Source organism: Sus scrofa, chromosome 6 (assembly GCF_054392235.1).
Source record: "Sus scrofa isolate SSC_HxYL_T2T_F1_AM1 chromosome 6, Sscrofa_HxYL_maternal_Yorkshire_Landrace_v2.0, whole genome shotgun sequence".
Taxonomy (NCBI): Eukaryota; Metazoa; Chordata; class Mammalia; order Artiodactyla; family Suidae; genus Sus; species Sus scrofa.
Genome location: NC_139388.1, coordinates 112,205,250 through 112,230,176, shown reverse-complemented (window position 1 = coordinate 112,230,176; position 24,927 = coordinate 112,205,250). Strand labels below are relative to the sequence as shown.

Sequence of the window (24,927 nt, the reverse complement as noted above, 5' to 3'; positions counted from 1 at the left end):
TACTTATATCAGCCCCGGCTCAAACCTTCACTGTATCAAAACAAGAAATTTACCATACTTTCCATTCTTTCTTCCTTCTTTCAGTCTGTCCATAACATTTCATATTGAGATTATCCAGAATTTTTAATTAAGTTTTTGTACTAATAATTATTTTATGTGCCAATTTTCTGTGCTAATAATTATTTAGACTACGGTGAAATATAATCATTCATTTGCTCATCACTTTTTATTTCAAATCTTGAATTTTTTGGAAATAATTTTTAATTTTTATGGAGTTTGTAACTAAGTATTTCTTTCAGAGAATGTGTGTGGTAGGTTTATTGAGTATTTCTATGCCTATGAACTTTTAATTTTGATGCTAGTTTGGCTAGGTATAAGGTTCTTGGTTCAAATTTCCTTTAAATCTTCCGAAAAATGAATAGCAAGATGAATGACAAAAAGATGACAAAAACTGAACTACCTGGAATTTAAGAGATAATCTCCTAATTAACCCTTGAAGCAAAGAAGTAAGAAAAATGGAAAATTCAAACTAATTAAAGCATAGTTTGGAGTTCCCTTCATGGTGCAGTGGAATCGAATCCGACTAGGAACCACGAGGTTTTGGGTCTGATTCCTGGCCTTGCTCAGTGGGTTAAGGTTCTGGCATTGCCATGAGCTGGGGTGTAGGTAGCAGATGCGGCTTGGATCAAGTGTTGCTGTGGCTGTGGCATAGGCTGGCAGCTGTAGCTCTGATGCGACCCCTAACCTGGGAACCTCTATATGCTGCAAGTATGGCCCTAAAAAACAAACAAACAAAAATATATATATATGTGTGTGTGAGTGTGTGTGTACATATATAGTTTAAAGGAAGACATTTCATAAATAACTTATGTTACACAGATAAACTCAAGAAAATTTTATCATCTTAGGTATCTTAATTATTAAGGAAATAACAGTGAAAACAATGGAGGCACTGGCCGTTGGATTGAAGTTGGAAAGAGAAGACAGAAGGAACGCATTCAAGTCACCATCTTCCTTGCTGCTAGTATATTTACTGTTTAATTTTTATTATTTAAAACTTTGAACCATTTGCAGGTTATTTTGGTTCAAGTTATCAGGATAGATTTCACTTCATTTTCTTCCCTAAAAAGTCCAACTGGTTGTTTCAATAACTTTTATTGCATAATCCATATTTTGCTACAATTTCATTTCAATCAAAGAATGAATTCTCAAATGAACTTTGATCTATGTTTGCACCACCTATTCTGTGCTATTTACTTGGATGTGCATTTTGACATAGCTCCTGGCTGTTTAAATTACTATAGTTCTATAATGCATTTTGATATCTGGTAGAATAAGCTCTTTTTTTTTTTTTTTTTTTTTTTTTTTTGCCCGTGCCCATGACATGTGGAAGTTCCTAGGCCAGAGGTTGAACCTGCACCACAACAGTGATCCAGTCCCAATGCTGGATCCTTAACCTGCTACACCGCAAGGGAATTCCATCATTCTTTTTTTTTTATATTTTATAGGCTCTTTGTCACACCTTTAATCTTTTAGGTGTATTAAAATATTTTTCAACTTCTAAAAAAGAACCAAATGGGAATTTGAATGAAATTGAATTACTATTGTATCACTCTCTCCCAAGAACAGATCATTTATTCCCACAAATTAAAAAAAAAAAAGATTTAGGCTTCCAATTTTGGCTCCAACATATAAAGAACCTGGAACTAGTTACTCATTTTCAAAACAAGAAAAAAGCTGGACAAACTGAGAATCAAAAACTCTTCTTAGATTCAACAAGAGAATTGAGGTCACAGGGCAAATAACTACTCCCCAAACTTGAGAGACAGGCAAATACAGAGAATCAGAGCTTCCTGGGAGCAGAAGCCACTGGAACCAGGAACTGTTAGGAAAACTGACATTGTAATTGCTGAACTGCTGGCGACTGAGTGTGGACTAACTTGAGAATTAAAAACTTAGTTGGGAGAGGCAGGGCTTCTCCACACTTTCATGAATTATTTATACCTTCAGAAGCCCCAGAAGTTCTCTCTCACAAGTGAAGATTGAGGAAAAACCCCCTGTTTACAGCAAAGGGAAGGGGGAGAAGGCAACCATTTTAAAATATGCCTAGGGGAAAAGTAGATATTTTGAAATAAGCCTGGAGCATTCTGTTCTCTGCCTGCTCCCAAAGAAACTTATTGAGTCTAACTGAAGTAGGTGAAAGGGAATATCCAACTATAGTCCCTACTAACCTTTCTGTCTCAACTGGGTGGGAGTGGGGAGTGAGAAGCATTTGTGAAGGTCATAGTCTGGGGGCACAGGCCCACTAAGAGGATGAGATGTAATCATAGGATTGTAGAATGCTTGCCTCCACCACAAGCCTTGATGTTCCAAGACATCAACAAGGCTCTTGTATAATAACAAATTACAGCTGAAAGAACTGCAACACTCACACTCTATTTAAGAAGGAATTTCTAGGAAAACCCAAGTACAATATAGGAAACAAAAACAAGGACACTAGAGGATACTGAATCATCAGACACCTATAGCAACAACAAACAATAGGCACAGTGTAACTTCTAGCCAGGTAAACCCTCACACAAAATGTCTGTTTACCTCCTGTTATCCAAAACATAATATCTGGATTTCAACAATGTTTAGAAGGTGTTCTAAAAGACAACAAAAACAAAGAAATCTGAAGAGGCAAAGCAATAGAACCAGACCCAGATATGGCAGAGATTTTGGAATTATCACACAAGGAATTTAAAATAACTATGATTAATATGCTAAGGGTGCTAATAAAAAAACTAGACAGCATGCAAAAATAGATGGGTAATATAAGCAGAGAGATGGAAACTCTAAAAAAGAATGAAAAGGAAATACTAGAAATCAAAAACACTATAACAAAAATAAAGAATGACTCTGATGCTCTCATCAGGAGATTGAATCGGCCAAGGAAAGAATTAATGAGCTGGAAGATATGTCAATAGAAACTTCTCAAGCTGAAAGACAAAGAGAAAAAAGAATTTTAAAAAAGCAACAGAATATTCAAGAAATGTGGGACAAATACAAAAGTAATTCATGTGATAGAAATACATGTATTCATGGGAATACCAGAGGAAACAAAGAGAGAAAAGAGAGGAGGAAATATTTGAAGTAATAATGGCTGAGAATTCTCCACAATCAATGACAGACACCAAAACATAGATGCAGGAAAACAAGAGAACACCAAGAAGGATAAAGACCTAGGTATATCATATTCGAACTGCAGAAAACTGAAGACAAAGAGAAAATCTTGAAAGAAGCCAGGGGGAAAAAACCCACCTTACCTATATGAATAAGAATTCATAGGAATTCACTTCATATACCAGGTAAGCAAGAAGAGAGTAGAAAGAAATATTTAAAACCTTAAAAGAAGTCAACCTACAACTCTATTTCCAGTGAAATTATTCTTCAGAAGTGAAGGAGAAATAAAGACTTTCTCAGACAAACAAACATCAGGGATTCTGCCACCAGTAAACCTGCCTTGTATGAGATACAAAAAGAAATTCTTCAGACAGTAGGAATGTTAAGTAGGTCAGAAACTTGGTTTTACATAAGGAAAGGAATAATGTTAGAGAAAGAATAAATGAATGTAAAATAAAATCTTTCATTTTTTATTCTTAATTTCTCTAATAGACAACTGTTCAAAACAATAATATGTATCAGGTGCTTGTAGCTTACGGGCAAGAGAAATGAAAGACAGTGACGTTACAAGGGATGGAACAAGAAATTGGGACTACTCTGTTATACCTGCATTACCCTTGAAATCTTATGTTATTTGAAAGTGGACTTAGATTAGTTATAAATGTATATTGCAAATTCTAGGGCAACCACTAAAAAATTAGAAAAGAATAGTGATTGATTATACTAAGAAAGGACAGAAGATGAAATCATATAAAATGTTCTATTAAAAACCAGAGAAGGCAGAAAAATAGAAGATTAAAAAAAATAAGGAACAAGGACTACAAATAAAAAACAGTTACAAATGTAGTATATCTTAGCTATATTAATAATCACTAAAAATATGAATAGTTAATACATCAAGTAGTAAGAGACTGAGCGACTAAACAAAAACGAGACTCAACTATATGTTTAAATTTAGATTTAAATTTCTTCATTATAGCACTGGCATCTATTAATTTTTCTGTAAGTTTTTAGATCTTTTGTTGTTATGGATGTATAATCAACAGGAACCTTGATTATGAGTAACATAAAATAGCTTTAGCAAAATATGCAATTTGTTTTTTTTTGGTCTTTTTTTTTTGGTCTTTTTTTTTCAGGGCCACACCTGTGGCATATGGAGGTTCCCAGGCTAGAGGTCTAATTGGAGCTGTGGTCTCTGGCCACAGCCACAGCTACAGCAATGTGGGATCTAAGCTGTGTCTTCGACCTAGACCACAACTCACAACAATGCCAGATCTTTAACCCACTTAGCAAGGCCAGGGATCTAACCTGCAACCTCATGGTTATTAGTCAGGTTCATTAACCACTGAGCCACAATAGGAACTCCGCAATTTGTTTTTAGACTATAAGAGCATCTCATGGAATTTAAGGATGGGAATATGACTAGACTCAGGAGTAAATTGGAAATAGCAACTTTATGCCAAACTACCCTTCCTTCTTCTTTCATCTTTACCTCTCTTGGTATACTGGCTCATTATTCCTCTTCTTTTTGTGAACCTAATTCCTCTTATTCTCCAGTCTATAGGGTTGAAAATTTGACTGCTGACAATGCCTGGATTTACAATTTACTTCTCTCTGTGTCTTATCTCCAGTTCCAAATGATGTGACTTGGATTTGCCAAGCTTGAATCAGCTATTCACTCTGATTCAATACCTGTAACCAAGGGTACAAGGTCCCATAGCACATTATGACTGGAAGACTATTGTTTGACCATATGGATGGTAGAGACCATTTTTTTTTTTTCAGAATTTGAGAATCTATGCAGGCAAACAAATAGGAAGTCTACTATAGAACAGGTGTTGCTTTCCATGAAATTTTCTTCTTGGTTATGTATGTATAGGAGAGAACTTACTAAACACAATATTTTTGTTTCATCTTCACAGATTTTGGCAAGAGGGATGCCTGAGCATTCCCTTGATAGCCAGAAGAGCTAATAATTCACACTTTGGGGATCAGAAAGTATTTTCCCCACCTTGAGGTTGAGCCTTTGTGTTTAGGGTGCCCTAGGCAAGTGTGGCCTTCCCCAAATACATCAATCAGTAGATGGCCTTGCATGATTTAAAGGATTCAGCCTATCTTCCTTTGTTCTTTGAGAAAGGAAAGGAATCTTTTGTATTTGGGACTGGAAAAGCCAAGTTATCCAACTCTTGGATGGGTCCTGAGACTGGCCAGTGGACTTGTGGTCATGGGTCCTACTGTGGAAGGGACAGCCATATATTTTTTTTTTAAGGTTACCTAATGGGATTTTATTTTATTTTATTTGCATTTTTTATTACTCAAATGAATTTATCACATCTGTAGTTGTATAATGATCATAACAATCTGATTTCACAGGATTTCCAACCCATAGCCCAGGCACATCAAGAGACCATAAGTTTTTCAATGTCTGTGAGTCAGCATCTGTTCTGCAAAGAAGTTCAGTCTGTCCTTTTTTCAGATTCCACATGTCAGTGAAAGCATTTGATGTTGGTGTCTCACTGTCTGACTTGACTTCACTTAGCATGATAGTTTCTAGGTCCATCCATGTTGCAAAAAAATGCTGGTATTTCATTCTTTTAAATGGCTGATTAATATTCCATTGTGTATATGTACCACATCTTCTTGATCCATTCCTCTGTCGATGGACATTTAGGGTGTTTCCATGTCTTGGCTATTGTAAATAGTGCTGCAATGAACATTGGAGTACATGTGTCTTTCCGAGTCATGGTTTTCTCTGGATAGATGCCCAGGAATGGGATTGCTGGATCAAATGGTAGTTCTATGTTTAGTTTTCTGAGGAATATCCACACTGTTTTCCACAGTGGTTGTACCAATTTACAATCCCACCAACAGTGTACTAGTGTTCCTTTTTCTCCACACCCTCTCCAGCACTTATTGTTTGTAGACTTTTGGATGATGGCCATTCTGGCTGGTGTAAGGTGGTACCTCATTGTGGTTTTGATTTGCATCTCTCTAATAATGAGTGACGTTGAACATCTTTTCATGTGTTTCTTGGCCACCTGTGTGTCTTCTTTGGAGAACTGTCTGTTTAGATCTGCCCATTTTTTGATAGGCTTGTTTGTTTTTTTTTTTTTTGGTATGGAGCTGCAGAAGTTGTTTATAAATTTTGGAGATTAATCCCTTGTCAGTCGATTCACTTGCAAAGATTTTCTCCCATTCTGGGGGTTGTCTTTTTGTGTTGTTTAGAGTTTCCTTTCCTGTGCAGAAACTTTGAAGTTTGATTAGATCCCATTTGTTTATTTTTCTTTTTATTGTCAATACTCTGATAGGTGGATCTGAGAAGATGTTGCTGTTGTTTATGTCAGAGAGTGTTTGGCCTATGTTTTCCTCTAGGAGTTTGATAGTGTCTGGTCTTATATTTAGGTCTTTAATCCATTTGGAGTTTATTTTTGTGTATGGTGTTAGGGAGTGTTCTAATTTCATTCTTTTCCATGTGGCTGTCCAGTTTTCCCAGCACCACTTATTGAACAAGCTGTCCTTTCTCCATTGTATATTCTTGCTTCCTTTGAACAGACAAGACCTAAAGTTAGTAGAAGGAAAGAAATCATAAAGATCTGAGCAGAAATCAATGAAATAGAAACAAAGAAAACCATAGAAAAGATCAATGAAATGAAAAGCCGGTTCTTTGAAAAGATCAACAAAATTGATAAACCCCTAGCCAGACTTATCAAGCAAAAAAGAGAGAGGACTCAAATCAATAAAATTAGAAATGAAAAAGGAGAAGTAACAACGGACACCACAGAAATACAAAAGATCATAAGAGACTACTATATGCAACTATATGCCAATAAAATGGAAAACCTAGAAGAAATGGACAAATTCTTAGAAAGGCACAATCTTCCAAGACTAAACCAAGATGAAATAGAAAAGATGAATGGACCCATCACAAGAACTGAAATTGAAACTGTGATTAAAAAACTTCCAACAAACAAAAGTCCAGGACCAGATGGCTTCACAGGTGAATTCTATCAAACATTTAGAGAAGAGATAACACCTCTCCTTCTGAAACTATTTCAAAAAATTGCAGAGGAAGGGATACTCCCAGACTCATTCTATGAGGCCACCATCACCCTGGTACCAAAACCAGACAAAGACTCCACAAAAAAAGAAAACTACAGGCCAATTTCACCAATGAACATCGATGCAAAAATCCTCAACAAAATACTAGCAAACTGCATCCAACAATACATTAAAAGGATTGTACATCATGATCAAGTGGGATTTATCCCAGGGATGCAAGGGTTCTTCAATATCTGCAAATCCATCAGTGTGATACACCACATTAACAAACTGAAGAATAAAAACCACATGATCCTCTCAATAGACGTGGAAAAAGCCTTTGACAAAATCCAACACCCATTTCTGATAAAAACCCTTCAGAAAGTGGGCATAACGGGAACCTACCTCAACATGATAAAGGCCATATACAACAAACCCACAGCAAACATCATTCTCAATGATGACAAGCTGAAAGAATTCCCGCTGAGATCAGGAACAAGACAAGGATGTCCTCTCTCACCACTACTCTTCAACATAGTTCTGGAAGTCCTAGCCACAGCAATCAGAGAAGTAAAAGAAATAAAAGGAATCCAAATTGGAAAGGAAGAAGTAAAACTATCGCTATTTGCAGATGACATGATACTATACCTAGAGAATCCTAAAGACTCTACCAGAAAACTGTTAGAGCTCATCCACGAATTTGGCATAGTTATAGGATACAAAATGAATACACAGAAATCAACAGCGTTTCTATATACTAACAATGCAAAAGCAGAAAAGGAAATTAGGGAAGCAATCCCCTTTACCATCACATCCAAAAGAATGAAATACCTAGGAGTAAACCTACCTAAAGAAACAAAAGACCTATACTCTGAAAACTATAAGCCACTGATGAAAGAAATAAAGATGACACAAAGAGATGGAAAGATACACCATGCTCATGGATTGGAAGAGTTAATATTATCAAAATGACTATACTACCCAAGGCAATCTACAGATTCAATGCAATCCCTATCAAATTACCAAGGACATTTTTCACAGAACTTGAAGAAAATATTTTAAAGTTTGTTTGGAAGCACAAAAGACCCAGAATAGCCAAAGACATCCTGAAAAAGAAAAATGGAGCTGAAGGAATCAGGCTCCCTGGCTTCAGACTATACTACAAAGCAACAGTCGTCAAAACTGCATGGTACTGGCACAAAGACAGAAATACAGATCAGTGGAACAGGATAGAAAGCCCAGAATTAAACCCACACACCTACAGCCAACTAATCTGGGAAAGCCATATTTTAAGACTGCCTCTAATGAGAACTGAGGCTTTGAAGGGGGATGGAGAGCCTGGAAAACCAGTGAGGGAGTATTCAGTTGTATGATAGTGAAATTGCCTTTGAGTGACCTCTTTTAGAAGAGCATGGTGATCTCTGAGGAGGTGAAGGTCAGGAGTACATGAAAATCTTCTAAAGGCAAGATGTTCAATGCCAGATGGAGAGGAGATTCAGTGTCCTGTGGACATGAGTGTTCTCTCATTTCCTTCATTTTGGAAAGAAATTTCTGCAGACCTTCTTTGCAGGGCATGGTTCTGGGATAGTTCAGGAGAGACAAGGAACCCCTAAGAGTATAATAACGGACTTCTTGCTAATCTTGTATGTGGGACTTTGAGCTAATTCTGAAACAATATTGAGAAATAAAGAAATATCCTGAGTATCAAAAATTTTCTCTGTTAGATTTGTATGGACTAAAGATACAGTTTTTTGTTGTTTATTGCTATAAACCTGGTGTCCTACCTTCCCTCCACTTTCCTTCATGTAGATTGGAGGCCTGTCACTATTTCTCTGCACAGAGCTCTAAGAGACAACTGTTGTTTGAATAAGTCTGCCCTCTTGGCCATGTGAGACATCGCCAGACAAGCAATATAGAAAAACCATGTTTTAGAAGAGTCCACTACATGAAGGAGTGGAAAGAGAATTTATCTTCTGGTTTTCTCCCATTTCCTGTCTCTCACTGGTTTAAGTTCTCTCCTTGGAGAGTTAACTCTCACATTTCTGGAATGTGTTACCTGGCCCTTCCAACAGTCATTAGAGGAAACAAGTGTCTATGTCCTGAGATATGGTCTTTCCCCTGAGTTTAAGGGTGGAGGAGTAGCCAGAGCCAGAGACTCTGGATGTGGGATTCAGGCAGTAGAAGCTCACACAGTGTGGAGTTTGTCACCACAGCAATAGTTGAGATGGAGCAAGCAGCTGAAGGTCTGTGGGACAGGTGATATTGAAAGAATATGAAGGAACACACAAGATTATCTAAAATAATATATTAGCAGACATCTGATTATAAATTATTAGCTAGATATGTGTCATGTGGATATACTTAGCTAAATGGGAGGTGGGGATCTGAGTTGCTTGTCTAGAGCTGAGCACGTAGGTGACCCTTCAAAAATGTGGATTTTAGTAGCAGGGATAATGGGGGGGATAGGTATTGGGTAAGTAATGGTGTGCCAGTCGGGAATTTTTGTTATGGGAAATAGTAACCAATTTCTTCCTAAATTTAAGGAAAAAAAGAAGTTTTTTGGAAGAATATCAGTAGTAGGTGATGGATGAATGTTTGTTTAATGAATGAGTGTACTGGAGTGGGGCTCTTCCCAGTAGTCCATTTCTTGCTAATGCCAGCATATCGTGTGAATCTCCTGTAAAACAGACTCAAACAGCCAGGTGCTCATAGAGAAATCATCAGTGAGCATAACCTGTGTTGAGGAGGTCACGGCCTGAGAGAACCCTTCGAAAGAGAGATGTGTCTCCTGGTCCTTTCTAGGCTTGATTGGAAGGCTAATAATGTATTACTGCAGAATCAGAGGAGTGGACGATAAACGAGGAAATGTGAGGCCCTCAGAAATCAGGTCAGATAGCAACTGAGCAACAGAATTAATGGACTTTCCCTGAATAAAGCGTCAATGTACTTCCTTTTGCAAAAGCAAGATAAAAATAAAAATGATTTTACAAATACAGTTAGTAAGCCCGACATGTGGGTGTGCATTTTAAAATTCCCCCAATGCATAATGCTCTTGTCTGCCTAGTTTCAGAGAGCGTTTTACATTTCTGTCATTCTGAGTGGTATGACACCATCAGGATGGCTGTGGCAGCTAAGAAAACACAGAGAACACGTAGCATGGAAAAAGTCTCAGTCACAACAAAGGCTAGCTTTCCTTATCGTGTGAACCCAGGAACCCAGAGAGCACCCCAAAATATACATTGATGATGGAGCTGTGAGTCACTGTATGACTCACAACTCACTGACCACTACAAAACAGAAACTTGAGGAATAATTTACTGCCCAGGCCAAAAGGACTTGAAAGAACTTTCCCACCCACCATATGAGTGATATATCAAATTAGGGATAAGGCGCCATCCCTTTCTTCTTCTTGGAGTGGATTAGTTCTCCCTTTTTGTGCATCTCCCCCGAGACATAGAGCCAGATAAGCCTCTGGTTTCACTAATAATCTCTCAGCGAACTGTTCTATTCCTGTACCTGCCTACTTGGGCTTGTTCTGCAAAGAAATCTAACCCATAAGAGTGCCTCAGCACACAAAAATGTACTTCATCACTCCTCAGAGCAAGATGGCTTCTTGGATCAGCGTTTTATGCCTTCCCTCCCTTGACTGTGACACTAAACAGACCCATAATAAACCGTCCTCAACTGAACAAGTAAGAAATTATTCTCAGGGCCAAGGCAGTTTGTTCTCCAGAACTGTTTCCCTTACTTGTTCGAATCAAGGACCGGGCGGTCACAATTTGGGGCATAGACACGATTAGTGGAAAGATTCATTTTTCTAAAGGCACGACACATTTTCGGCTCCAGCACCTTCTCAGCGGGGCTGCAATTGTACTCACGTGGTCTTTGTGCCTGGGCCAATGTTGTTATTTCTGCTTTTCCCAGGAGAGTTCTGAGGAGGCCTGTGACCTGAGTTCACACGGGCACGTCCTCTCAGGAGCTGGGAGCGTACACGCTGGAGTTGTTCTCTCTGACCGGTGCCTGACACCACCCAGGCCATCTTCCAGGGCTTCACCGCACCCATCCACATAGCGATGGTGACACAGGCCTTCTGGTGTCAGGAGGCTGTCTGGCATCTGGGTTTTCTCTCATTTAAAAGACAGCCCTGTTAAAAATAGCCTCTTCCATCCATAAAGTGTCCCCTGCTTTTGGAGCAATGGGTGCTCCTAAGGAAACACTCCAGGGCGAGAGTGTTCTCTCACCCCATTTATTCCTTCCACACTAACAGAAAGCTCTCTTTTGCCAGCTTTTTATATTGACATATAAAATTGTAAGATACTTAACGTGTGATGTGATTATTTAATGTAGGTATGCATTGTGAAAGGATTCCTCCCATCTAGTTAATTAACACATTTGTCACCACACACAGATATTTTGGTGAGAACTTTTAAGTTCTACTTTCTTAGCAAATTTCAATTATATGATAGACATACTTTTATCAGCTATAGTCGTTTAGTCACCATAATAAGCATTAGATCCTTGGACTTTATTCGTCTTATGGCTGAAAGTTTGCGTCCTTTTTTAAAAATAAGTTTTGAACTTTGTGTCCTTTTGTCTCCCTATTTTTGCCATGCCCTCAACCCCTGGCAACAACTTTTCTACACTTCGTTTCTATGAATTTGACTTAAAAAAAAAAAAGAGTCCACATATAAGTGATACCAGGAAGTATTTGGTTTTCTCTTTCTGGCTTATTTCACTTAGTATTATGCCCTCAAGTTCCTTGGATGTTATCACAAATGTTAGGATTTCCTTCTTTTTTATGACTGAATAATGTTCCATTGCATATACACATCACATCTTTTTGATCCATTCATCCATTGACAGACACAGGTTGTTTTCCTTAATGGTGCCAAGAAGGAGTTTTTTGCCTGATCTCTGGTGCTACTAAGGGACCGTGAAAATAAAGTGTGATTAGGCAACTGGCAGTGTTGCCCTGGTTCTACATGATGTGGGGGCAACCCTGGCTTGTTTGTGCTGCCCACACCCCCGATTGTTTGAATGATCCTGCAGATAAGAAATCTTTGGGCATCGGTACTTTGCTAAGCAGAAAAATACACTCAAAAATGAAAGGAAAGTACAGATCTTTTTTCTCTTTAAATAGGTTTATGCCTAGGCATTTTATTCTTTTTGATGTGATGGTAAATGGGATGGTTTCCCTAATTTTTTCTTCCTGATCTTTCATTGTTAGCATAAAGACATGCAATTAGTTTCTGTGTATTAATTTTGTATCCTCAACTTTACCAAATTCATTGATGAGCTCCAACAGTTTGCTGGTAGTCTTTAGGATTTTTCTAGATCATCTGCAAATAGTAATAGTTTTACTTCTTCTTTTCCAACTTGGATTCCTTTCTATTTCTTTTTCTTCTCTGATTATCATGACTAGGACTTCCAAAACTATGTTGAATAATAGTGGTGAAAGTGCACATCCCTATCTTGTTCCCAATCATAGCGGAAATGCTTTCAGCTTTTCACTATTGAGAAAGATGTCATCTGTGGGTTTGTCATATATGGCTTTTACTATATTGGGGAAGTTTCCCTCTATTCCCACTTTCAGGAGGGTTTTTATCAGAAATGGGCATTGAATTTTGTCAAAAGCTTTTTCTGCATCTATTGAGAAAATCATATGTTTTTATTTTCTAGTTTGTTCATGTGGTGTATCACAATGATTGATTCACAGATATTGAAAAATCCTTGCATCCCTGGGATAAATTCCACTTGATCATGGTGTATGAACCTTTTAATATATATTTGGATTAGTTTTGCTAATATTTTGTGGAGGATTTTTGCATCTATGTTCATCAGTGATATTTGGCCTGTAATTTTCTTTTTTTGTGGTATCCTTGTCTGGTTTTGGTATCAGAGTGATGGCGGCCTCATAGAATGATCTTGGGAATGTTCCTTCTTCTGCAATTTTTGCGAAGAGTTTCAGAAGAGTAAGTGTTAACTCTTCTTTGAGTGTTTGATAGAATTCGCCTGTGTAGCCATAAGGCCCTGGACTTTTGTTTTATGGAAGTTTTAAAGTCACATTTTCGATTTTAGTACGTGTAATTAGTCTATTCATATTTTCTGTTTCTTCCTGGTTCAGTCTTGGTAGGTTGTATCTTTGTAAGTATCTGTATATTTCTTCTACGTTGTCCATTTTATTGGCACATGGTTGCTTATAGTAGTCTCTTATGACCCTTTGTATTTCTGTGGTGTCAGTTGTAATTTCTCCTTTTTCATTTCTAATTGATTATTGATTTGAACCCTCTCCCTTTTTTTTTTCTTGATGAGTCTGGCTAAAGGTTTATCAATTTTGTTGATCTTTTCAGAGAACCAACTTTTGGTTTCATTGATCTTCTCTATTGCTTTCTTTGTCTCTATTTCATTTATTTCTGCTCTGATCTTTATGATTTCAAAACTAACTACAAGTTTACAGAAATCAAGATATTATAGTATTGGTATGAACCTAGATGTGTAGATCATGGAATAGGATTGAGAGTCCAGGAATAAAGCTTTAACTTTGAGATCAATTTATTTTTGACAAGAGTGCCAAGGTCATTCAATGGGAAATGAGTTGTCTTTTCAATAAATGTTGTGAGAACAACTGGGTATTCATGTGTGAAGGAAGGAAGGTGGACCCACACAAACAGCAGTTAACTTAAAGTGAATTAAATGCCTAGTTGTATGAGATAAAACAACAACACTTTTAGAGGAAAACATATTAGTAAGTCTTAATGACTTTGGATTGTACAATAATTTCTTAGCTATGACACAAAAAGCACAAATGGGAAAAAAATAAATCTTAGTTGGACTTCATTAGAATTAAAAAAATTTGTCCTGCAAAGGACACCATCAAAAAAGTGAAAAGAATGCATAGAATTGGAGAAAATATCTGCAAATCATATATCTAGTAAGAGGCTTATATATATTTTACACATCCAGAATATATAAAAAATTATTACAAAAATTATCAGTAAAAGGCAATCTAATTAATTAATTATACACATTTCTTCACAGACATGCAAATGGCCAATAAGTGCATGAAGAGATATTCAACATAATTACTCACCAGGAAAATGGAAATAAAACTATGAGATACCATTTCATATCCACTAGGATGGCTATAATAAATAAGATAAGCAGCAACAATGATGACAAAAATGTAGAGGAATTGGAATCATCATACATTGCTAATGGCAATGTAAAATTTGCAAAGTAGCTGCTGTTCTCAAAAGTTAAAGAATAACCATGTAATCTAGTAATTCCACTCTTAGTTAACTACCCAAGAAAAATGAAATCCACACAAAAATGAACTCAAATGTTCATAACAGCATTATTCATCATGACCAAAAAGTGGAAACAACCCAAATGTTCCTTAACTGACAAATGAGTAAACAAAATGTGATACATCTATGCAATGGAAGATTATTCAGCCATAAAAAGGAATAAAGTACTAATAAATGTTATGACATGGATGAAACTTGAAAACCTTATTGTAAGTGACAAAAGCCAGACACACAAAAAATCACATTTTATGATTCCATTTATATGAAATGTCCAGAATAGATAAATCCATAGAGACAGGAAGTGTACAGTGCTTGCCTCAGTCAACTGGGGGACAGGGAATGGGGTGTGACTGCTAATAGGTATGAGGTTTTTTGAGGGAGTAGCAAAATGTTCTAAAATTAGGTTGAGGTGATTTTTGCTCTACTTAATGAATATACTGAAAGCTGTTGGATGGTATCATTCAAAAGGGTAGATTTTATGGTATGGAAATTATATCTCATAAATTTGTTAAAAATAAATGAATCAGTAAAAAGCAAAGTGAAAGTACACTATAATTTTTATCTCCTAAAGATAATCAATATAAATATTTTGGCAAATATTTATTTGGATATTTTCCTTGCTTTATCACAATACATACATATTTTATGGCTATCTTTTGAGGGGCTTTGCTATAGATACTGATCCAACATTTTGAAAATTTTGTTGTTATGCAGTAGGCATTTTTCTCAGGTTAAGATGTACATATTTTGGTATTTATAAAGGCTACAAATTAATTCATTCATTAGTATTACATAGCTTATTTAAGCATTTGTTTTTTGATGAACAACTAGGTGATTTCTAATTATTTTAAAACAAAGAGCCCACCAGTGGATACCTTTATACATTTATCTTTAAGTAATTGTGTACTTCCATAGGATGTTTTCCTTAAACTAAGATTGTCTTCAAAGTTATTTTTATGAGAAACTGGAAGAGGCTTAATTAGGTGCTATGTACCATTTTAAATAGGGAGTTCTCCACATTTGTTTTAAATCTGAAACTTCATCCATTATCTGAAGTTTTCCTTTAAATATGTAAATTATCCTTTTAGGGAAGAGACTTTTCCGTATCTATGGACTTTTTCACTCTTATAGGATATAAAGGCATTTACTATACTAATTACATTTTGGAACTATCAAGTAAAAAAAAAAAATTTCTAGCCCAAAGAGTTAAGGCCAAAGCCATGATATCAATTTTAAACCACACAGTATTTACCTACAGATTTTATATTTTATGCTGCTTTATTGGCAATGTTCTTTAAATATTTTCTTTTACTTATATTCATTTTTAGAATTATTTCAACTCTGAGTATTTTAGTTCTAGTGTAAAGGATTAGATATAGAAGCAGGTAACTTGTATGACATATTCTTCTGGCAAGTTTAAAAAATTTTTTTGAAGTATAGTTGATTTACAATGTTGTGTTAGTTTTTGCTGTACAGCAAAGTCATTTAGTTATGTATATGTGTGTATATATATATTTCATATTCTTTTCAATTATGTTTAAGATACCGAATATAGTTCCTTGTCCCATAAGTAGGACCTTACTGTTTCTTCTAAGTTTTTAATCATGATCCAGAAAACTTCACCTTTGTATATGAATAATTAATGTTTATTCTATTGTATATGATTTTGTCATATATAAAAGGGGAACACCAGGAGAGAGACTTGAGCTATTCTCTGCTCAGGTATTCTATTCATCTGCTCTCTAGTCATATTGCATTCAACAAGAACAAATGGTGGCACACATTTTCTGTTTCTCATTTTGTCCCTCTCCTAGGTTGTTTCAACTAGAAAAAAAATTATTCTCACTTTTTAATGACAATGTAGAATCCAGACTTTGGTGTACATTAAAATTACCCCAGATGTCAGGTTATGACAATTAGTGTTGTACTAGTTGGGAGTTACAAAGTCCTGGCAAATATCTCTAAGGCAGAATGTAGACTGTTTCTCTCAAATCAACTTTAAAAGAAATCTGATTTTATATAATCATGGATGTTCACTTTGGATAGAACCTTATATACAATCTGGTTCACTGCTCTCACTATATAGCAAGATTCCGAGGTTGAGGAAAATGATATGATGTGTTCCAGGTGAGATGGATTAGTGACTGAGATAGGACTGGAATTCAGTTTTTTCCCCTTTTCTTTATTTCTAGTTCTTTTGGAAGTTCTGGGGCCAGAGATCAAAACGGCATCACAGCAGCAACAATGCCTGATCCTTAACCCACTCTGCCACTAGGGAACTCCTTAACTATTATTTTTGAATTCTATAAAATACCAGAGATATTATTCCACAATTAGCAATTTATTGTTGTCAGTGAACTGAAGCATGCCATTGTAACCCAAATGCTAGTTCTAGGCTGCAAGCTCCATGGGATACATTTAGTCCTGTACTTTGTGAAATAATATCAGGGAACTAATTATTGTAGATGAGTTTCTCTTTGGAGAGACTAGTTTATTCACAGAAAACAAAGAGTATTACTATTATCCGAAAACCTGAGAAAATAGTATCAGTCTTCCAGGTCCTCATTATTTTATGGGACACGAATGGACTGTAGCTCTGGGTCCAAGCTCAGAGGAATGGCATGAATCATTAGGACAACAACACTGTCAATGACATAACATCATGACTTGCATTAATGGTGGTCATCTATTTAATTAATATCATTTTTAGTAGCACTGACATATTGGGTTATATTGATGAAATATTGAATTACATGTTCTAATCCTTCCACTGTTGGTTGGTCCTGTGCTTGATTTCAACACGTGTTGATATTTAGAAGATACATCTATCCTATTAACTACATTCTGATCAGAATTGCGAATCTCAGGATTGGTGTTTAAGAAACATTTTGAGCCCATGGGAAATAAGTTTTTGCTTGGATAGAGTCCCATTGGACCTGATGCTAATTCTTATTATTGATTTCTGTCAGTGGAGACAGGGGCTTTTAAGGAAGAAAAGAATTGCCTTGCTCAGAAAGTAGTATAGGTAAGCAAGCATATCTAAACATCTCAGTGGCTATTCTGTTGGGTTCCACTCATTAATTCCAGAGAAAAACAACTCAAGAAAATGCACAGCACAAAAAATGTGCAGCACTGCACTTGGGATTTATTTGACATTCTTACATCTCCTGACTCCTGTGTGCCATTTTTAAGCTTAAAACCACAGAGGAAAAAGAGGCACACAGACACAAATCCTAGAGGTTTCCATTACCATTTGAATAATAAATCAATCCACTGAGTTGCCAAGAGCCTCCAATGTTTTCCCCTGGGTATAAAGGGGTTCACTCTGGCTTCTGGCGGCCTTGGTCCTTTATAAGATTAGTTTTCTTAACAGTATCTCTTTCCCTAGCATGAGGCTACCCCTAAACAATACAGTTTTCCTTTGCCTAGGGAACTGTAGCTGTTTTGATATTCCCCAGAAACCTCTTCTCCCTGTCTCTTTTACTTTTTGCTTGGGAAAGGAAAAGCAATTTCCTTCCTCGGGCAACCCTAATCTTTATTTGTATTTCTATTTTGTTGCAGAACTCAGTAAGTTGTTCACTTACTATTGTCACTCACCTTAACAAAGACAGAGGGATCCCTCTCTATGTACCCTTGGAGAGAAGGGAAAGTGTAGCTAGAGGAAGTTAATTGGTTAACGTAGACTGGAAATACAAAAGCCATCTCAGTATATCATTTATTGTTGATACCTTTCTTCATTTCTTTTGTTGATTAAGTGTTTTCTTTATGTACCACAGCCTGGTATTTCTGCAATTGAGAATTCTCTTTATGATTGTCTTCATGTTCTTTTGGTCCTTTGGTAAAATCGTTTGACCTAATCATGATAAGCCGATGGGTCGGCTTTATCTATAGAGTGGAACGGGGACTATTGGCTGAGAAAAGTATGAATGCTGAAGCTAAGGGCAGAGTTGGCTCATGGAACATTTTATCTGTTCTCTGAGTTTCTTGTCCCAGTACGTCAACAAATTTGTTTTTGTTTAAAGACTTTCCCACACAAGTGTCTGCCAAGTTCAGAAGACTGCCTTTTGAGATTGATCTTGGTTTTCTTGGAACAAGAGCTGAGATCATATAATAAGCACAGTTGGTCTTAGTGAATGAAAGTTGGGAGATTTTACTTCCATAGGTATCAGCCAGATCCGGGGATAGAAGAAGAAAGAAAGATCTGGACACGAGGTGGGTGTGGGTGGGAGATGAAAGGAAAGAGCTAGTGAAAAGAGGTTTCACTTGTGTCTACTTTTCTCACTTTTTTTTTTTTTTTTTTTTTTTAAGGCTCTCTGCGTCACTTTTAAGGCTCTAAGTTTGCAGTGTTCCATGCTGAGATTGACTCTGGTCATACTCGTATTTGACTTCAATTAGGCTGGTTTGTTAGAAAAGAGTCTTTAGGTTTCTCATCTTTAGATTGGTAGAGACATTGTCAATGGTCAGAAAAGTTCCAAAGTGTACATTTATAGACTAAGCTAGAAGACTCCTTTCCTTTAAGGCATAAAAACCACTCCATTGTGATAATCCCACTTGCTGGGAGTTACTTAAAAGAAAGAGGCTACAAACATGCAATTTAATTTTGGACACAATTTAGAATAGTCTTAGTGCATTTGCAAAGTAGGAGTGGCATGGTAGGATCACAATGTGTACACAGTTGTCATTCAAAAAAGGATGATAAAATCAAGGAGGCTGGGAAATGGCTGTGCCCTGATGAAGGAAGGCATTGATTGATCATTGTGGGATGCCATGTGTTCCTTGAGATTGGTTTGTGGCTTTAGGCCACATGGCAGTAAAATGAAAGGAACTTGGAAGTTTATCAGAGACAAAAGTAAAGGGGGCCACAGTGGCCATTGTGAATACTAAGTCTAGCATAGGCTTTCAGGGAGGAAATTGATGTCTGCCATGCCCACAGGCAAAAAGTGCAGCATTGCCTTGAGATCTTACTGATTTTTGCCAGTACCAGCCAAATGTCTAATAGCACTTTGAGGTTGGAGGGGGACACAATAAACACTCTCCTTTCCTGACTAATCTTATGAAAAAGAGTAAGTCAGACGGAAATCAAGTCTGCATGTTAGAAACTTGAGTGTGCAGCAAAAAATGGGCAGCTTCATGCTAACACTTAATACTTGGAATTAAGTATTAGCATGAAGGCACTGCTTCTCCTCTCCAGGTTGCTTTCTATGGCATCTACCCTCTGAAACACAAGGCATAGAGGAGCATAGCTGGCTTACAAGAGGAAGAGGATGATAAGTGATGCTGAGTTGTACATGTCTAATTCCTCTCCCAGACTCATCTAATCATGTAACTCACTCTAAATCCATGGTGAAAAGTAAGAGGTGGGCAAACAAACTAGAAGTGCTTGGAGAAAAGTCCTTCCTCAAAGAAACCAGAGGAGTGAGGAAGATGTGTTCTTTCCTCTTAAATTCTCTTGGCGTAGACACCAGCATTTTTGTGATTGACACCATTAGCAATAAGAAGATTGTAACTTTGTCAGATGGTTTGGGGAAGGTAAATGTTTAAGAATTAATCATTTTCTCAGCATTGTTAGTGCTTTCCAGTGTTTTCAGAATGCCAGGAGGTGTTCTGATTACATTAGCCCATGAAAGTGGCATAAGAAAATAAATTTATGAACAAGATACATTAATAGTGTGATTTTTAACGTCAGTAACAAGGCGCAGATATCCTAGTACCATGGTAGCTTGTTGCCTACTATCATAACTGAAAGAAATGCTAAATTTTATTAGAGATTATGCAACTGAGGATGTAATTTTTTACCATCTAAATGTATGGAGCCCCTGAATTCTATCTACAGACCTCTTTGGAGGACTGTGGACAAAAATGTATAAACTTCCAGTTATAAAATAAATAAGTCATGGAAATGTAATGTACAGTATGGTGACTCTAGTTATTAACACTGTATTGTATTTTTGAAAGTTGCTGAGAGAGTAGATCTTAAAAGTTCACATCACAAGAAATATCATAGGTATGTGTAGTGATGGATGTCAACTCAACTTACAGTGGTGATCGTTTCATAATATATACAAATATCATATCATTATTTCATACACCTGAAACTAATATAATGCTGTATGTCAATTATATCAATTTAAAAAGATACATTCATATACAGTCCTATGAAATGCATATATTATGAAAGAATAGGAGTTGGTCAGTTATGAGACATTTTTTGAACTCTCACAGCTCATGAAGAGTTTATAACCAGTGGAGAAAATAAAACCCCAAAATTCAAGAGAAATAAACATTTGCAAGTATAAAATTTTATTATACTGAGAGTTAAGTCAATGATTTTGTTAGTGGGCAGGGTTCACCAAAGAGTTTCCAAAGAAAGTGAATCTTGATCTGCAATGATGAAGAGGTGGGGAGTGTGGGAACTGTGGCCCTGAGTTTCCAGGCATATGGTGAAAATACACAGAAACATGCTAGAGAGTTTCTGATGTCATCCAAGGTTGAACATGAAGTATTATGATGATGCTGCCACTGCTGCTGTTGATGGAAGGAAGATAAATGTGACAGACACCCACAATGATTTTGGCAAGAAATGAAATTCCATTTAGTATGATACATTTCAAGGGAATGACCTTTAGCATAGAGATATGGCATATTTTTGGCATATTGCTGAACTATGGGGGTTTGGGATTGTATAAAAATGGAAGGCATCAGGTGAAATGCAATACACTATCTCTTGGCCTATGTAATTGACAAAATGAAAATTGCAACAGTTCTCTTCATTCATGTTGAAATAACAGAAGCGACACCAAAATAACAGCAAGTGCTTTCTCCAAAAAAAGAAAAATTAGAAAAAGTACTAACACCTAGTATATAGGTCTACCTATATTGTTACTTCTGATTCTTTCTCAGCCTGAAATCAAATGCATAGTTTCTTCAATGTGATAAGAGAAACATTTCTGTACTTATTCACTCAAGTCAAAGTGACAGTAAGGGTCAGTGAGATATCCCCAGGCAGTTTCCCCTATAGACCTTCTAATGTCCACTATTATCACCCCAATATAGGGCTAGTACACATTCACGGTTTCTTGCTTTTAGCTTATTTTCCTTTCAATTTACCCAGCTCAAGACTTCTGGTAAATGTTTCCACACACTCGTTCTTTGTTTCAATTGCCGATCTAAATTTTTGAGAATAATTCTCTGTTCTCTATAAAATGATATTGAGTTTATTATCTTAATATTCAAAAAGGTGTATAACATGGATATATTTTTAATCAACTTTCACTCTTATTTCACCACACAAATTCTTCAGTATGAGTTACTCATACTGATTTAGTCATCGTACCCCCAAACAGCTCTTTGAACTTTCAGTCCACTAGGTCTTTGCTCACCCTAGTCTCTCTTATCCCTCCCTTCCTCTATTTAAATCTCTCCCATAAGTACAGATCCAGTTAAAGTCCACATTCTGCATGAAATTCTTTCCAGATACTGCAGTCAGGTTTACTTTTATTGTCTGCACCATTCATGCGTCATTTACCATACTTCAGTACATTAATTATTTTATGTTCATGTTTATACATCTTAACTTTTCAACAAGATTCTTCAGAGCAGGAATCTTTTTGTGTTCTTAATATGCCTAGTAAAATTATTTCACATTATAGATTCCAATGATTAAGAAAACATTTTTAGAAAAGGGAAAGGGTGAAGGGAAATGCTGCAGAAGTGAGCACAGTAGGTTTCTGAGGCAATGGAGCACTTCTGAACTAAATGATAATGAAAACATGACATCAAATAGTGAGATCTGCACATAAGTTCACTTGGGGGGAATCTATAGCCTTAAATGAATACATTAGAAAATGAGAATGGCTGAAAACCAATGTCTAGGACTCTATTTCTAAAAGTTACTAAAAGAACCGTAAATTAAAACCGAATAATGTAGAAAGAATAAAATGACAAATATAAGAAAATAAATTAGTAAAATAGAAAACAAACATAAAATAAAGAACTTCTAAAAAGTTTACATGTCTCTATGTGAAAGACAAATAAAGTTGGTAAAGTCATAGCAAGAATGATCAGATAAAAGAGAGAGGCAAAATAGCTAATATTAGAAGTGAAAAAAATGACATCACTACAGATCCAATAGCCAGTAATTAGATAATAAAATATTAGAAGTCTTTATGCTAACAGTTTTGAAAATTAAATGAAATGAATAACAGATAAGTTCTCAGATAAATTAAAAATAGTCCTGAGAAAAATTAGACAATCTTCACTGTCCTCTAATTCCTTTCTCTTTTTTTAATTTATTTTTTTAAGTTTTAGTGAAGTATAGTTAATTTAGGATGCTGTGATAATTTCTGCTGTACACAAAGTGACCCAGTCGTACATACACACATATCCATTTTCTCTCAGATTCTTTTCCCCTGTAGATTATTACAGAATACTGGGTAGAGTTCTCTGTGCTATACAGAAAGTTCCCTATAATTCTTAATTAAATTGAATTCATAATTTAATACTATCCTGCCAAGAGAACTTGAATCCAGATGGATTTGTTGATAAGTTCTACCAAACATTAAAGAAGAAATTATATCAATCTTACACAAAGAGTATAAAAAAAGAATAAAGAGAGTATAAAAAAAATAAAGAGGACTATTTATTTCATGACCCAAGATAACTTTATTTTCTATTTATTTATTTTTTTAAATTTTATTTTTTTGCCTTTTTTTAAGGGCCACACCCACAGCATATGGAAGCTCCCAGGCTAGGGGTCGATTCAGAGCTACACCAGCCTACACCACAGCCACAGCAACGCAGGATCTGAGCTGTGTCTGCAAACTACACCACTGCTCACGGCAATGCTTGATCCCTGACCCACTGAGCGAGGCCAGGGATCGAACCCATATCCTCATGGATACTATTTGGATTCATTCTGCTAGGCCACTATGGGAACTCCTATTTTTTAAATTTTGAAATAACTTTAGAGTTATAGAAAAGTTATAAAAACACTGCAGAAAGTTCACATATACTCTTATCCATATTTATTTAAAGTTAAAAACTTGCATAACCATAGTACAATTATTAAAACAGATTAGCTAACATTGGACAATACTGTTAACTAGGCCATAGTCCTTATTCAAGCTTTACCAGTTTAACCCCTAATGTTCCTTTTCAATTCGAGGATTCATTCCAGGATCCCATATTGCATTTAATTGCTGTATCTCCTTAGTCTCATCCAAATTGAGTAACAGTGAATTATGTTGTAGAATGTCTTCCAGTTTGGTTTATCTGATGTTTTCTTATGATTAGATGGAGGTTGTGCATTTTTTGGTGAGAATATCATGAATGTGATATTGTGTCCTTTTTACTACATCATATCTGGAAGTATAGGATGTTGATATGTCTTATTACTGGTGAGTAGGATAAGATATTTGCAACATATACACTATTGGTAGTGTATTTTAAAGAAGTAAACATTTGGTTTTATTTACACAAGATTAAGCTTCAGCAAGAAGTATGCAAGGCGAAGTTTTGTCTTGTATAAAACTACAGAACATGAAAAACAAAACAATGGTAGGGGAAGGGGATGACAAAATGCAAGATGAGAGTGTGAATATATTGTACAAATTGAGAAGTTCAAACTGACATGAGTAGAAGGTTTTAGAACAGAAGAAGGTGGGGACATAAGTTGGCGCAAACATTTTAGGAAACAATATTTTCTACCAAAATTAATCAAACAAATACCCTCTGACCCAGCAATCCCACTCCTAATTATACACTCAATGGAAATGCTTGTCATATGCACTGATAGGTACAAAATGTTCACAGTAGCATTATTCACAATAAGCCCAGATAGAAACCAATCCAACAATCAACATGAAGATTAATTTGTTAGCTAAGATTAAATTAATTGTGATATATTCATGCATTATACGAAATGACAGTGAAAAGGAACACACCACAGCTACATGCCAACAACATGCATCAATCATGCAGACATACTATTGAATTTTAAAAGCCCAAACACAAAAGAGTACATACTGTGTGAATTTACCTATATAAAGTTCAAAAGCAGGGAAGATGAACTATAGTGCTAGAAATGAGGAAAGTTGCACCAACTAGTGTCCAGTCTGTGAAGCAGAACTGCAAAGTGTGCTTGGGCCAAGGGTTAAGGGGTTGGCCTGAATGGCTGGGAGTCTGTAGGACCTGCAGCCATAAGGGAAAACTCCCTGGTAAATGGGGGTGGAATGAGGACAGACTTAATCCTGTATGGACACACCTGCGGCCCACGAGGGCAAACTGATAATGACATTTTCTCTCACCATTTGCCATGGAGCTACAAGAACACCCGGCCTAAGACTGGGAGAAGCTGCAGGAGGAGGTTGGTGGGAGCTGAAGGAGCTGCAGCCTGGCTGCTGCCCTGTGTCTACAAGGG

General features: G+C 36.4%; 2 long non-coding RNA genes across 8 annotated transcripts in view; one reads left to right on the top strand and one right to left on the bottom strand.

The window, feature by feature from the left end:
* Positions 1 to 24,927, top strand: part of LOC106510680 (uncharacterized) — a 429,859-nt gene that overhangs the window by 191,534 nt on the left and 213,398 nt on the right. The gene's annotated exons all lie outside the window — the stretch shown is intronic.
* On the bottom strand, positions 883 to 11,298 carry LOC146402763 (uncharacterized). Its single transcript, XR_014808649.1, has 2 exons — positions 11,082 to 11,298; positions 883 to 6,707 (listed from the first exon to the last, which is right to left on the bottom strand). It is a non-coding gene; the product is annotated as an uncharacterized LOC146402763 (long non-coding RNA).